Source organism: Leopardus geoffroyi, chromosome D1 (genome assembly GCF_018350155.1).
Source record: "Leopardus geoffroyi isolate Oge1 chromosome D1, O.geoffroyi_Oge1_pat1.0, whole genome shotgun sequence".
Classification (NCBI taxonomy): Eukaryota; Metazoa; Chordata; class Mammalia; order Carnivora; family Felidae; genus Leopardus; species Leopardus geoffroyi.
In genome coordinates this window covers 622,536-636,394 of record NC_059329.1, presented here as the reverse complement: position 1 = coordinate 636,394, position 13,859 = coordinate 622,536, and the positions used below count along the sequence as shown (strand labels likewise).

At 45.0% G+C, this 13,859-nt stretch overlaps 1 long non-coding RNA gene across 1 annotated transcript; it reads left to right on the top strand.

Moving 5' to 3' along the window:
- Positions 1 to 2,527: 2,527 nt before the first annotated feature.
- Positions 2,528 to 7,176, top strand: LOC123602226. The gene is made up of 3 exons (XR_006714417.1): positions 2,528 to 2,542; positions 3,850 to 3,853; positions 6,140 to 7,176. It is a non-coding gene; the product is annotated as an uncharacterized LOC123602226 (long non-coding RNA).
- The last annotated feature ends 6,683 nt before the right edge of the window (positions 7,177 to 13,859 follow it).

Sequence of the window (13,859 nt, the reverse complement as noted above, 5' to 3'; positions counted from 1 at the left end):
TTTTATTATATTTTTAATATCTTTTTTAAGAATTTATTTATTTTGAGAGAGCGAGTTAGCAGGGGAGGGGCAGATGGAGAGAGGGACAGAGGATCCGAAGCAGGCTCTGTGCTGATGGCAAGCTGGATGTGGTGTTCGAACTCACAAACCAGGGGATCATGACCTGAGCTGAAGTCAGATGCTCAACTGACTGAGCCACCCAGGCACCCTGAAAGACTCAGATTTAACATGATAAATGTCTAATGAAGAAAGTAGAATAATAAAAACCAAAAGATTAAACTAAAATATGCTAAAAATAGGGGCGCCTGGGTGGCGCAGTCGGTTAAGCGTCCGACTTCAGCCAGGTCACGATCTCGCGGTCCGTGAGTTCGAGCCCCGCGTCGGGCTCTGGGCTGATGGCTCAGAGCCTGGAGGCTGTTTCCGATTCTGTGTCTCCCTCTCTCTCTGCCCCTCCCCCGTTCATGCTCTGTCTCTCTCTGTCCCAAAAATAAAAAAAATAAAAATAAAAATAAAAATAAAATATGCTAAAAATAGAATTTAAAAGATAAGTATTTTGTGTACAGTTTTCCTGAGAAGTACTTTATTGAGTAACATTAAGTATTAGGAGTGGGAACATGACACTCCTAATTTAACGTTTCCTTAGTTTTTACGTTTGGCAACATAGGCGATCAATTTTCTTTCAATAAATATACTGACATTTCGTTACACTCACAAAATATCAAGTTTGAATTGGCGTGCCAGAATTTATTTTTATTTATTTTTAATGTTTATTTATTTTGAGAGAGAGAGAGGGAGAGTGCGAGTAGGGGAGGGGCAGAGAGAGAGGGAGAGAGAGATCCCAAGTAGGCTCCACAGTATCAGTGCAGAGCCCAGTATGAAGCTTGAACTCATGAAGCGTGAGATCATGACCTGAGCCGAAATCAAGAGTTGGACCCTTAACCGACTGAGGCATGCAGGTGCCCCTTTTTATTATTAAAAAAAATTTTTTAAGACGTACTTTTAAGTAATCTCTCCATCCTACAAGGGGCTCAAACTTACAACCCCAAGATTTAGAGTCTTAACGCTTTACCATCTGAGCCAGCCAGGTGCCCCAGAGCACATACTTCCCATATTCTGGTGAAAACTAACTTTTGTGTCTATAGTTTTCATTGTTTTGTTTCATCTGATAGCAGTGAACTTGGATTTGCAATGGCTCAACCTAATGGTTTTTCAACTTTAGGAGGATGTAGAAGCAATATGCATGTAGTAGAAACTGTACTTGGAATTTTGATTTTTGCTCTTTCCCTGGGCTAGCAGTGTGTGCTCTGATCCTCTTATGCTGCTGGGCAGAGGCTGCACCCGCAGCTGTATCAGCCCCATAATCATGAGGGTAAAACACCCATAGACTCACAACCATTCTGTGCACATGCAACCACTCCGTTTTTCACTTTCAGTACAGTGTTCAGTGAGTTGTATGAGATATTCAACAGTTTATTATAAAGTAGGCTTTGTGGGGGCGCCTGGGTGGCGCAGTCGGTTAAGCGTCCGACTTCAGCCAGGTCACGATCTCGCGGTCCGTGAGTTCGAGCCCCGCGTCGGGCTCTGGGCTGATGGCTCAGAGCCTGGAGCCTGTTTCCGATTCTGTGTCTCCCTCTCTCTCTGCCCCTCCCCCGTTCATGCTCTGTCTCTCTCTGTCCCAAAAAATAAATAAACGTTGAAAAAAAAATTTTAAAAGAAAAAAAAAAATAAAGTAGGCTTTGTGTTGGATGCTTTTGCCCAACTGTAGGCTAATGTGTGTTCTGAGCATTGTTTAGATATGCTAGCCTAAGCTATGATATTCGGTAGGTTACATGGTGTTTGTTTGTTTGTTTGTTTGTTGAGGCAGAGAGAGAGAGCTGGGGAGGGGCAGAGGGAAGAGAAGAGAGAATCCCAAGCAGGCTGCACACCCAGCAAGGAACCCAAATTAGGGCTCAATCACAGGAACCTGAGGTCGTGACCTGAGCCAAAATCAAGAGTCCGATGTTCAACCGACCAAGCCACCCAGGCATCCCGGGGTTAAGAGCATTAAATGTATTTTTGACGCATGGTATTTTCAATTTACCATGGGTCTAATGGGATGTAATCCTGTTGCGAGTTGAGGAAGATATGCTCTATTTTTCATTGTTGATTCGTTTTCTATCACATCACTATGCCACAGCTGATCCTTTTGGGTTGTGTACAGTTTGAGGCTGTGCTGAAAGCAGCTTTCGACACTTTGGAGCATGGCTTTTGATGAATTCACAGTTATTTCTTTTGGAAATATACACAGCATGGGAAGTGTTCAGTCATTGGGTATTAGTAGGTGTTGTTTTACTAGATACTGCCAAATCTTGTGAAGTATATGGGGCGCCTGGGCGGCTCAGTCGGTTGAGCGTCCGACTTCGACTCAGGTCACGATCTCACGGTTCGTGAGTTCGAGCCCCGCGTCGGGCTCTGTGCCGACAGCTCAGAACCTGGAGCCTGCTTCGGATTCTGTGTCTCCCTCTCTCTCTGACCCTCCCCTGTTCATGCTCTGTCTGTCTCTGTTTCAAAAATAAATGAACATTAAGAATAAGAAATAGAAAAAAAAAGTATATCAATTTATACTCCAACCAGCTTACATGAAATTTCCAGTTGTTCCACATTCTTGCCAATACATGGTATCATCAGTTTTTTTTTTTTTTAATTTTAGGCTTTCTGATGAAGTTATATTTCTCATTGTGATTTTTAATTTGCATTTCCTTGATAGTTGTCAAGCAATTTTTATATGTGTTTTAGCCATTCGGGTATCTTCTTTATTGAAGTGCCACTTTAAGTGTTTGTCCCTGAAGAGTTGTGTATTTAGTTTTGGGAAATGATTATTTACCCTGGATATAAGTCCATGCTAAATACATGCATTGCAAATATTTTCCTTTTTTTTTTTTTTTTAAATTTATTGATTTGTTTTGAGAGAAAGAGGACTCGAGTAGGGGAGGGGCAGAGAGAGAGAGAGAGGGAGAGAGAGGATCCCAAGCAGGCTCCACGCTGTCAGCACAAAGCCTACCATGGGGCTCAAATCCACGAATACTGAGATCATGACCTGAGCCAAAATCAAGAGTCAGACGCTCAATCAAGTGAGTCATGCAGGTGCCCCACAATTATTTTCCTTTTTGTGTATAGATTGCTTGTAGCTTTGATACTCACAAATTCTTAATTTTAATAAAGTCCAATCAATTTTATTTTTTGTACCATTTTTTTCAAAAAAAATTTTTTTAATGTTTACCTTTGAGAGGGAGCGTGTGCGTGTGAGAGAGAGAGAGAGACAGAACTTGAGCGGGGGAGGAGCAGAGAGAGAGGGAGATACAGAATCTGAAGCAGGTTCCAGGCTCTGAGCTGTCAGCACAGAGCCTGATGAGGGGCTCAAACCGATGAACGGTGAGATCATGACCTAAACTGAAGTTGGATGCTTAACTGACTGAATCACCCAGGTGCCCCTCAAAAAATTTTTTTAAGTAGGCTCCACACCCAGCATGGAGCCCAACACAAGGCTTGAACTCATGACTCTGAGATCATGACCTAAGCTGAGATCAAGAGTCAGATGCTTAACTGACTTAGCCACCCACGTGCCCCTCAATATATTTTTTTAAAGCTCATTTAATTTTTTCCATATGGTTTCCCAATCTTACATATATTTTTGTAAGTTTTTATTTAAATTCCAGCTAGTCAGCCTACAGTGTGATATTAGTTTCAGGTGTATAATATAGTGACTCGACACTTACCTATAGCACCCCAGTGATCATCACAAGTCCGTGCTGTAATCCCCGTCACCTGTTTCCCTCTGATGACCATCAGTGTGTCCTCCATAGTTACGAGTCAGGTTCTTGGTTTGCCTCTCTCTCTCCCTCTTTTTTCCCCCAATGATCATTTGTTTTGTTTCTTAAATTCCACATATGAGTGAAATCATAGGTGGCATTTGTCTTTCTTTGACTTATTTCACTTAGAATAATACTCTCTAGCTCCATCCATGTCACGGCAAATGTCAAGATTTCCTTCTGTTTATTTTTTTAAATTAATGAATTTATTTTGAAAGCGTGCGTGCGAGCAGGGTAGGGGCAGAGAAAGGGACAGAGAGAGAATCTCATGCAGGATCCATGCTGTCCGCGCAGAGCCCAATTCGAGTCTTGATCCCGTGAACTGTGAGATCATGACCTGAGCCAAAATGAAGAGTCAGATGCTTCACTGACTGAGCCACCCAGGCCCCCCTTCTTACATTTTTACACTCCATCATATACAGGTCCCAAATCTGTTGTTTCCCCAGACCCAGGATTAGGGTTTGGTTTTACAGCTAGAGGGTTTTACATACCATCCAGGTCTCATCTGAATACAGCTCAAAAATGAGTAGGAAAAACACAGCGTCCATGAAATGGGGCAGAAAAAAAAAAAAAAATAGAGTCAGGCCACTGAACGCTTTGAAGGCCAGGACAGGAAATATGGACATTGTTTGGAGGCGAGGTTCGAAGGGTAGGGAGAATACTTGATGGTAATTGAAGGACTAACATGATCAAAACTGCACTGAGGCAGATGGCTAAACATGTTGGGGGAAAAGTCAAATTTCTACCTCATACTGTACAACGATTTCCAGGTGGATTAAAGATATATCTATATATGGATAATGAAACCATAAAATTACTATCAAAATATATAAATGTTTATAAAATCTTGGGTTTTCCTTTAAAGCAGGATACCAGAGGAGTAACCTGGAGGCATTCTTTTTAAACATGGTAAGAAAGAAAGAGAAAGACTGACAGATTTAGATGAAAAGATTAGAAACATATGCACATGTAAAACACCATAACCAAAAAAGAAACTCAAATGATAGTTGGAAAAAAATCTATTTGTAAATAAATCAAATAGAGAAGGATTGCTATCCTGAATATATAAATGGCTCATAAGGGTGAGTTTGAAAATAGAAAACCGGGTAAAGTATTTGAATAACCAATGCCTGAAGGAAAAAATATTAAGTAGTAACCAAGCAAATGGGAAAAAAAACCCCAATATTTCTAATAATAATGGAAAAGTGTAAGTTAAAACAAGATGTCCTGCCTCTTCACTTACCAGCCCGGCGAAGTATGCTAGGCACTGTGGTTTCCGACCCCGGTCGGAGCCTGCCCAGCCTCCTCCCTGCCAACAGGTTCATAGTGACATTTTCAGATTGGGTAGAGGTCCGACGTCCTCAGCCCCACTCCCTCACTTAGGGGTAAACATGAGGCCGGTTTCCGCCGTCCAAACAGAAGGTTAAGTCCGCCGGAAGCCTGCTGGGGAAGACTGTCCTCCCTGGACTCAGCGTTGCTGGCCATCCCATGAGATTTCTCTATATGTTCACGTCTGGTATGTTCCACCTGATGAAAACTCTTCCCCACGACTTTGTCCATCAGCTCTAAACTCTACAGTCTCCCTGCCTCGTATCTGAACAAGCGAAATCGAAGCAATCGGGATCCCGCCATTTTCACACCATCAGCCTCTGTGACCAGCCTCTGTGACTCGCCCCTGTCCCGCACCCTGTCAAACGCCAAACCTTCGCCTGGATTCTGTCCCCTCTACTTCCTCAAGGACTTCCATCCTGCGTTTCTTTCTTTCTCTCTACTTGATTCTACATGATCTTCTCCAGCTGATCAGTCACACACATATCCACTGTTATCTCCCACCCTAAAAGCAAAGCAAGCAAAAACCCATAAAATCTTTTTTGCAGATTCCTGTCCCCTTCTGGCTGACCAGAGCAGAGCACCTGCTGCACTGGCCCGTAGTCACTGGCCTCGTTCAGACTTCTGTCTGCTAAGACTGCTTCTGTCAAGGTCATTCGTGACCGCCAAAGTTTTTAAATCTTATGGTTTCTTCCTCATCCTCCTCTTTCTCACCCTTTTAGGAATTGTGTAAAAGTTCCTCTCCTTATAAGGACATCAGTTCTTTTGGCTTAGAGCCTCACCCGTATGACTTCATTTAACTTGAATTACTTGCTTAAAGGCTTTATCTCCAAAAACAATCGCGTTGGGGGTTGGGCTTTGACAAATGAATTTTGGAGGGGGACACACAATTTCAAACAAAACAGCTATCTTAGTTTGAAATACCCTCTACATGCCAGGTTGTTTTTTTTTTTTTTTTTAAGATTTTATTTTTAAGGAATCTGTACACCCAACGTGGGGCTCGAACTTACAATCCTGAGGTCAAGAGCTGTCTGCTCTGCTGACTGAGCTAGCCGGAGGCTCCCCGCGCCAATTGTTTTTAATCCCGGCTCTGACCTGTGTCTGAAATCTCCAAATGCCCCCTTAACATCCCCCAGTGGATCTGAGGAACACCCCGTGTAACACGGCCCAAACAGGCGCCTCCCACTGCTGCCCTACCACTTTCTAGTGTTTTCGAGCCTACTCAACAGCCTCTCCATCTGTTTTGTAATTTCAGTCCCAAATATCAGAATTACCTTAGATTCTCACCTTTCCCTTATCTTCCACAGCGATCTACCAACGACTTTATCAACTCGATTTGTAAGACATGTTCCCAACCTGTCCACTGCTCTCTCACCCCCAGTGCAGCCCTTCATTCTCTCACCTGGACCGTAAATCTTCTCCTGATTGACCTGATTCTACTTTGGCTTCACTATAATCCATTCTGACTTCGGCCGCGTGCCCTTGTTAAAGGATCTTGTCACCCCTCTGCTTAAACAGAGGCCCGGAACTAAATGTGAAACCGAGGTGGACCCACGGTTTGAACTTCCCCAGAGGTGATGCACGGAGGGCGAATGAACACATGAAAAGTGCTCAGCACCACCGGTCCCTGGGAAGCTCCACCTAAAACCTAGGGAGATCTTGTTCCTCTGCCCCAAACCAGCAAGCTCCCATCACGGCTCACGGGCACTAACCGGTGCTAACCGGTCATGGTCCATTCTCATAGCAGCTGCATGACCTTGTTGCATGGCCCGGTCACTTCCCTGGCTGAAGCCCTTCCCTCAAGCCCTAACGTAAGGGTGCGGGGTTCCGTGGAGAAAGGGCGGCCCTTCAACAGCTGCAGCCGGGACACGGGACAATCCGAACAAAGGGATTCGGTCACACCTTGCCCCATACACAGAACTACCTCACAGTGGGGCTTGGCCCTAAATGTGAACCCACAATCACAAACTCCTGAAGGAAAACATGGGAGGAAATCTTGTTGCCTCGGGATAGGTAAAGATTTCTTAGATAAGACACAAAAAGTGTGAACCTTAAAAAAATGGAGAAGTTGGACTTCAGTTCCACAAAACAGAACAAAAAACTTCTTGGTCTCAAAAGACATCACACAAAGACTTGTACTTGAGTGTTCATGGCACTTTTATCCATAACGGCTCCCAACGGGAAAGGCCATCCGTGTCCACCCGCTGGTAGACGCATCAGTTGTGGCCCGTCCCACAGCGAGTGGCCCTCGGCAGCAGCCATGCACCCCTAGGCAAGTGAAAGATGTGCCCGGCAAGGAAACCACGTACTGAGTAGAGGGCTGGCTCCCTGGCCCTGTGCTCCGAAGGGCCCCCCCCCCGGTGCTCGGCTTAACGCTCTGCTGTGAAGCCTTAAAACTCTTCTTTTTAAAGTTTATTTTTACTAGTCTCTACACCCAGCGTGGGGCTCAAACTCATGACCCTGAGATCAAGAGCCACGTGCTCCACCGACTGGGCCAGTCAGGTGCCTAAAGCCTTAAAATTCATAATAATTGCTAAAGTATGGGCCCCACATTTTTATTCTGCACCGGGCGGGCCCTGCAAATTAAGTAGTTGTCTTCTCTGTGTGACTCCACTGATCTGACCTTCTCCAGAAGTTAAAATTCTAGTGACAGCAGGTTGGAGGGGATTGGCTAGAGGGGCAGGAGGAAACTTTTTTGAGTGTTGAAAGTTTTACATCATAGATCATGATGTTGATTATAGAAGTGTGTATGTTTTTAAAAATTAAATTATGGACTTAAAGTTGGAGGATTTTACTGTGTCTGAATGCTACTTGAGTAAAGATGACACACATGCATTTCATATAAAATAAAGTCCGGTGGATTTCGAATAGAACTCCAGACCCCTCTCCCCTCTGCTGGGGGTACCCAGGCCATCCTAATCTCTTGGCCTCATCTCCCTTCTGGGCTCAGTACTCGGTGGCTCCAGCCTTCTCTCTGTTTCTTACGTGGGGCGAGCTTATTTCTGCCTTAGGCTTTTGCACTGACTTTCTATTTGCAATATTCTCACCATCATCTTTGCATGGCTGCCACTGGTAGTTTGATCTCAACCCAAGACTCTCTTCAACCATCTAACTGAGGGTTGTCTCAGACATGCCATCACATCACCTTATTTTATTTATGAATTTTTTAAAGTAGTCTCTAGCCCAACGTGGGGCTTGAACTCACAACCCCTGGATCAAGAGTGGGATGCTCTACCCACTGAGCCAGCCAGGCGCCCCGCATATCGCCTTATTTTAATTATTTGCACGGCACCTATTAGCCCTGTGGTCCCATTCTCTGCTCATTTTTTGCTTACTTTCTCGTGCACCAGCCTGCCATCTCCTTGAGACTGTGAGCCCACTCTGTGATACTCAGCACCCGATCCTCGGTGCCTCAGACGACACCTGACACGGGGTACCTGCCCTGTGACTATTTGCCGGACGAATGAACGTCTGGTTAAACAGTGTTTACTGATCTGGAAAGAGCTTCTGGATATGCTGTTAGGCAAAAAAGAGGAGCTAAAAAAAGTTATGTAATGATGATCCCGTTATTTGTAAAACTCATAATAAGGAAAAAGACTAGAATATACTGCAAGTTGTGGTTCAGCTGCTCATTAAATGCAAATCTTCTCTGGAAGAGGTAGCCTTTTCTGGTGGACTGTTTCTTCTGGGGGCCGTGGTGGGGGCCAAGGGGGGGGGGATCGGCCGAGGGGGTCTACTGGAGGCCTGGGGTCTGCCAAGGGCCACGGGGGTCTGCTGAGGGTCCAAGGGGGTCTGCGGAGGGCTGAGGGGGTCTGCAGAACTGTCCCCACAAGTGATATTTGGGATTGGATTCTGAGGGTGGCAGTTTCCTCGTTTGTTGCCTGTGTCTCTAGCTTTTAATCTCAGTTGCTTGGAAACCTCCACCCTCCACTTCCTTTCCCTCTGACTTCTGCCGATAGCATCACCTGTGGCTCCCACAAACTGCCATACAACCCACCCTCCATCCCAGCTTCCCAACCCACACGGGCCTTCAATCCTAAACAAAGTTCACCTACCAGAGGATCTTTTCAAACCCTGCCTAAAAGAGTGAAAGAGATCCCCTAAATTGGGGTCATTTTGAAACAGAACTGGTGGCCAGGGTGTGAGTGGCATGGTCCCTTTCCAAGTCCAAGATGAAGTGTCTCCACACTCAGGTAGTTGCGAACTTGTAGAGATTTCATCGGACACCCTCTCTCCCTAGTGCTCTCGTTGTACCACGATTATGGAGACGTTAGTTTAATGAGCACCCTGGATCCCAACCTGTGCTGACGTATTCCCATCTCCAATCCAGACAGACTCCCCAGAGCCTAGGCCTCCGGAAAGCGTCGCCGCGCATTTGGTCCAGAGAGGGCACCTAACAGAAGAGGCACCGCACCCGTTGAGATCGAGGTTTAAGAGGGCGTTCACATACTTTCTAGACCTGACCTTGCCCTTATTCCAGGTCTGGGCTGAAACACTCCCAGTTCATGGCTCCGTGATCTCTCAACACCTGCACCCAGGAGCTGGCCGGTACCTGCCAGATTTGCAGGCTGCTGAAGAGGATGTGCAGGTGGCAGGATGATGCCAAGATGAAATGGTGATCACGTGATGAGAGGATGATAACAAAATACAACTGGCCCTTGAACAACGTGGGGCTTAGGGGTGCCAGTGCCCTGCGCGCTCAAAAATCCCCTTATAACGTTTGACTCCCCCAGAACTTAACTACTAACTGTGTACGGTTGACCGGAAGCCTTACCAGTAACACAAACAGCCAATTAACGCATACTTTGTATATTATATATGTTCTATTCCTTATTCTTATGGTAAAGTCAGCTACAGAGAAGAAAACGTTATTCAGAAAATCAAAAGGAACAGAAAATACATTCACAGCACTTACTGTACTGGACGTAATCACGTAGAAGTTCAAATCTGTGTTGTTCAAGGGCCGACCGCGACAGCTAATATCGTTGCACATGTGCTGTTTTACCAGGCAGCGTCCTAAACATTTTCCGTGGGTTGTCGCTTAATTCTCTTAGGTGAGTTAATACCCATCAGTTGGTGCCACTAACAGTGCAAAGCGTTGCTGTCTCGGCTTCTCCTTCCAACGCGTACACACTGCCTTCCCGTACAACGAAGACACTGCATCAGCCAGTCCTTCACAGCAGCCCAGTCCTGGTCTCACCACTTCCTGGCTGCACTCGGCCAGCTGAACTTGCCCTTGCCTCACACGCTCTTAATCTGAGATGGGTAAGCACATCAGCTGGGGAAAACATTAGATTGTCTTTTAATAATTTTTTTTTTTAGAGAGAGAGAGCACAGAGCCATGCACACACTAGTGGGGGAGCAGCAGAGGGAGAGAGAGAATCCCAACCAGGCTCCACGCCCAGTGCAGAGCCTGACGTGGGGCTCGAGCCCACAACCCTGGTATCATGACCTGAGCCCAAATCAAGAGTCAGATCTCAACCGACTGAGCCACCTGGGCGCCCCCTAGATGCTTTAGACACCAACTCAGTTCAAGTACTTAGTGTATTTGTAAGAGTGCTTAGAAGCTGAAAGAGGTCACGTGAAAACTCATTCACCTCCAGAGTAGCCTGGAACTTTTCACAACTGCGCAATGGGTTAACCAGGAAAATACTGATTCTGCCCTACCTGGGAGAGAATTGGGTCCATTTCCACTCTGGACCTTAAACTTGGCTGTCAGCCCATGCTCCACACCCTGGCCAGCTTATGTCAGCAAAACAAAGGACGGATCTGTCCCAGACCTCTGCTTGTGATCCATGGATGAGTTAACACCTGTCTCCCAGGTTTTATATTCCTGGTGCCTTACACTGGTTTTTGTATATGTTTCTAGGCTATTCAATTTGTAGTTCTCCCTGGCTTCTTGAAGGTTAGTTTCCTGTTCTTTTAATTTGGGCTTTGCCACCCTGTGGTCTTGTGAGCGATCCATTTCTGCAGCCTGGGTAGCAGGGTAGGAATTCATACAATTGGAAAAATCAACTCTGTGCTAGGAGAGAGGTGCGTTATCTATGGGGTTTCTTAAATTTAAGATGAAATTTTGAATGCTTCAAAAAAGATTGCTATGGAAAAGAGTCGGCATTTTAAAAGCATGTTCCCGAACTGCTTGTACCTAATGCTTTCTTTGATTATGTCTGGTGGTAATTTGCAGCTGTTTTCTGTTCTGTTTCCTAAGTAAACCTGCCATGACTTTGTCCGAGCTACTCATGAAAAATGTTGAATGCAACAGGCCCAGATACAAAGTCCTTCCATTAGAGATGGGAAAATGAATATATGGTTACTTAACTGCATTATACTTTATCAGAACATCATAAAATACTTTGTCCACTGAGTTTTGGAAAGTGAGATCTGGGGGCGCCTGGGTGGCTCAGTCGGTTAAGCGTCCGACTTCAGCCAGGTCACGATCTCGCGGTCCGTGAGTTCGAGCCCCGCGTCGGGCTCTGTGCTGACAGCTCGGAGCCAGGAGCCTGTTTCGGATTCTGTGTCTCCCTCTCTCTCTGCCCACCCCCCCCCCCCCCCCCCCCGGCTCATGCTCTGTCTCTCTCTGTCTCAAAAATAAAATAAACGTTAAAAAAAAGAAAAGAAAAGGAAAGGAAGATCTGCTGGGTCTCTGGCAATCTCTGGGTGCCTCAGTGATTTCAGGGTGACTTCCATGAACCCTGAACCTTGGGGAAGTGTGTGGGGCTGCTAGGGATGGGGGAGGAGGAGTGTGGCTTTCCTTTCCTACCATAGTTAGACCAGCACCACTCTGATCTGTTTGAGAAATTCAAGTGCTGGAGAAGATTCTACTTGTAAACAGGATTCTTTGGCTTTGAAATATTTGAAATCCCTCTTTTTTCCCCTCAAAGTAATGACTAATTCCTTTATGCCACGAGTTCCTTCTGGGTCTGCGTTGGCTCATCTCTCATTACAATCCAGGTATGGGTGTCTGGTCTATTGTCTAGACACATTTCTAGGCTTTTAAGGACTAATGGCGGTGACAGTATGGGTCAAAGGAAAATTTATTCCAAATTTTAAGATGTAGTAAAGTAGTTAAGAGTGTAGGTTCTGGGGTCAGATCTCCTGGTTAGAATTCCAGCTTATCATACCCTCTGTGTGGCTTTGGGTGACTTTCTTGAATTCTCTATGCTTCACTGTTCCCATCTGTTAAAAGGGGGAGGAATTATCAGACCTACATTATACGCTTTTGAGGGCCTTAGATGAGATGATCACGTGCTGTGTCTGTCAGAATGCCTGGAGTGTGACAAGTGCTCAATAACTTGTCATTAAATTATCATCAACGTCAACTGACATCACTTATAAAGGTCAAGGAACTGTCATTACAGCAGCTTGTTCAAAAGCTGCTGTGACTGCACAACACTGTTTACTTCTGAAAAGTTATCTAGAGTTCCTTAGCTGAGGACGGCTTGACAAAGCGCAGTCCTCCACACAAGATCAGGGATCTTTGCTAGGTGTTCTCCTGCCTCTCTATCGATGCGTACGTGCGTCTGCTGCCGGGTCATAGATGTTAACCCAACGATCACTTAAATTATTTTTGTTTGACTGCTTTAATCTCAAAAGAGTCTTATCAAGGGGCGCCTGGATGGCTCAGTCGGTTAGGTGTCTGACTTCAGCTCAGGTCATGATATCACAGTTCGTGAGTTTGGGCCCCACATTGGGCTTTGCGCTGATGGTGCGGAGCCTGCTTGGGATTCTCTCTCCCTCTCTCTCTCTGCCCCTCCCCAACTTGTGCATGTGCTCTCTCTCTAAGTGAATAAAAAAAAGTTGTATCAAAATATGTCATTAAGAGAAAATTTGAATTTTACCTTAAAACTAAATATATTCTGGAAATTGTGGGACAGGAAAATGATCACTCTTTTTGAAAGTAGGAAATTCTTGAGGCACCTGGGTGGTTCAGTTGCTTGAGCATCTGACTCTCGGTTTCGGCTCAGGTCACGATCTCACAGTTCATGAGATAGAGCCCCGTGTCTGGCTTGTGCTAACAGCCAGAGCCTGCTTGGGATTCTCTCTCTCTCCCTCTCTCTCTCTCTCTCTCTCTGCCCCACCTCCCTGCCATGTTCTCTTTCTCTCTCTCTCAAAAATAAATTAAAAAACTTAAAAAAAGTGGGAAATTCTCAAAGTAGTATACCCTAATAGAAACATTAAAAAGTATGCTAAGTTTATCTTAACAAGAGTGTGGACACAATAGGTAGATGTTAACATTGTGTTAGCATTTCAAATTCATAATAAAATAGACTCTAGAGAGTCTAGCTGGACATAGCACACTGCTGCCTTCCAAACACCTGAAATGAGGTGTTTGAATGCTCGATTCCTTATAATGATTCTTGTTTTTGTTTTTATCTTCTTTAGACATTTCTAAAAAGTGTTTAAGTTTTATCTGGTGTTTATTTAGGAACCAAAGCTGAAAGATGAAGGTCCATGAGCCCTTGGACAATCAGTCAGTGTCAGTGAAAGCTCCCCATAGGAGAGGAACACCGAGCAGACGTTTCCGGGAAAAGGTTCCCTTCTGTTTATAGCTGACTTACAAACATGACTCAAATGATTAAAAAACCTGCCAATTAAATCCCATGTCATTTCTAGCTTGTTTGTCATGGACATAAACGGGAAAGTGAGGAGATAGTTTTATTTAAGAAGCTGCTTTCGTTTTCT